Here is a 2,094-nt window from a genome sequence, read left to right on the forward strand (position 1 = left end):
TGTGGTCATTCAGAACATCATACAAAGTGGCAACAGGTATGACACCTTTCAAGTTGGTCTATGGAATTGAAGTAGTTGTTCCAATGGAATATGTGATACCTAGTTTGAGGCTAGTTGTTCAACATAGATTGAGCCTAGAAGATTCAGTTTTGTATTGCCAAAGAGAGTTGCTGAAATTAGAGCAGGATAGGATTTACACTACATATGCAGCAGGAATTGGTCAGCATAGAAGACAGGCATGGATGGCAAGGCATGTGAAGTTCAAGATCTTTCAGAAAGGCGACTGGGTAATGCTGTCTAATTCAAAGTTGGCGCACACGCAGGCAAATTGAAGCTTAGGTATTTTGGCCCATATCAGATAGTGGAAGAACTGGGCCAAGGAACATTCCGATTGAGGGATGTGTTTGGAACTCTGATTCAGAAGCCAGTTAATGGGTTCAGATTGAGAGGGTTCAGATTGAAGAAGTTCTTTGGGAGAATTCCTGAGATTCTTGAATGGATGATAAACAAAGCTAAGGACATTTCAATTAAGTATGTGGGTGTTGATTTTGAGGAGGAAGATAAATCAGTTTTGGAGGTTGAATATTGTCGTTGAGACGCGGATTGTGGATTGTTTGGGAGTTGAAAGCGGAATCAGAATATCATGTTGTCAGTAAACATGTCATGTGCAGGGTTTTTGCAAGAGGAATTGTCAAATAGGGAGTCAAGGCAGCGGAATTGCAAATATTCGAAAGGACAACACTCATGGATGACAAGGCCGTCCCATTGCCACATGTGAGATTTTCGGTGGTGTGCATTTTTTGGGAAATTTCAGTCTGCATGCGGTGCGCTGAATGAAGCAAAAGGAAATGATATAAGTGCATGGGCGTGGTGTGACCATCCATCTCAAATTAGCTCGTGCAGGGCGATGATGTTTTCAGAAAGTCTGAGGCGGAAGCAGCTTGCGCTCACACAAGAGCACACAAGTGAGTCAATGACTCAAACAAGGTCGATGAAGACTGCCATGGAGGAGTTGTTGCGATTGAGAAGGGAAAGTGTCCAAATCATTGAGGAGAGCAAGGAAGCAGATTTGGGAGAGGAGAAGATAACCCGGAGGAGATCGATGTCGAAGAGGGATTCGATGTGCAGGACAAAGAAATCGAGGTATGGCTCAAGCAAATTGGCTTGTATGAGTTTGCATGCTTACCATGGGCTGCATGGGAAAAGAACGAGTTCGCGAAGAAGCAACTGTGTCATCTGAGGGATAACGCAGGATACATCACAGATGACAAGGAGGTGACGCCGAAGCTTGTGGTGGAAGTTTTTCGGGTGCCGTTCATCCAAACACAGAAGTTGAAGAAAATCTCTGATGCTCTGATTCGGGCCGAGTTTGGACCCCCAGAGGGCACAAGGTCTTACTATATGGTGAGGAATACAGACAAGCTGAGGAGTACCCATCTATTTTGGTACTTAGACAAGGTATGCATTCTAGCTAAGACAGCCTATATGTCAAAGGGCGTGTTTGCACCCCTCTACAATGCAGAGAGAGGGATGAAGATGGATTGGGCCACTTTCATCGATGATGACGGGATGCAGTTAGGGGAAGCGTGTGATAAACGCAAGCTACCTTCAGAGGGAAAGTTAGCACCCTACTTGGTGGCAATCTTCGGATATGCGTTGTAGGCGCCCCCTGTTTCACCGATGTCCCCATCAGGGTTTAGCAGAAGCACGAAACAGATGACGGTGGGGGAAGCGAAAAAGAGAAAGCTAGAGTGGGAGCCATCGGCATCGGAAAGTCTATTGTGTGGATTAACTTGAAGGGCCCGAAGTTAAGTCCTCCACAAAAGCATAAAGAAGGGGGTAAGTTCAGTTTCTTTCCCCAATTGCCAAGTGTTTTAAATCCGGATGCAAAGACAAGGACAATTACAGTATTCCCTAAGAGGTTTGGGGAAGTGTCGGGGGAGCAGACCCCAGTGACGGCATCACAGAAGTTAACACCATTTGTCATAAGTGCGAGTTCGAGTTTGCTAGGGATTTTTTCAGTGCAGGATGCAATTCAAAGCCTATCTGATTTGAATCGGTTCATCAAGAACCAGGAGGCTATGCTCTTAACAC

The 2,094-nt window shown here is 45.4% G+C and overlaps 1 pseudogene; it reads left to right on the forward strand.

Moving 5' to 3' along the window:
- Positions 1–910: 910 nt before the first annotated feature.
- LOC147633287 (uncharacterized) lies at positions 911–1,662 on the forward strand (annotated as a pseudogene).
- Positions 1,663–2,094: the final 432 nt, after the last annotated feature.

This window comes from Cibotium barometz, chromosome 12 (genome assembly GCF_041138505.1).
Source record: "Cibotium barometz isolate CiBa-2024 chromosome 12, ASM4113850v1, whole genome shotgun sequence".
Lineage (NCBI taxonomy): Eukaryota > Viridiplantae > Streptophyta > Polypodiopsida > Cyatheales > Cibotiaceae > Cibotium > Cibotium barometz.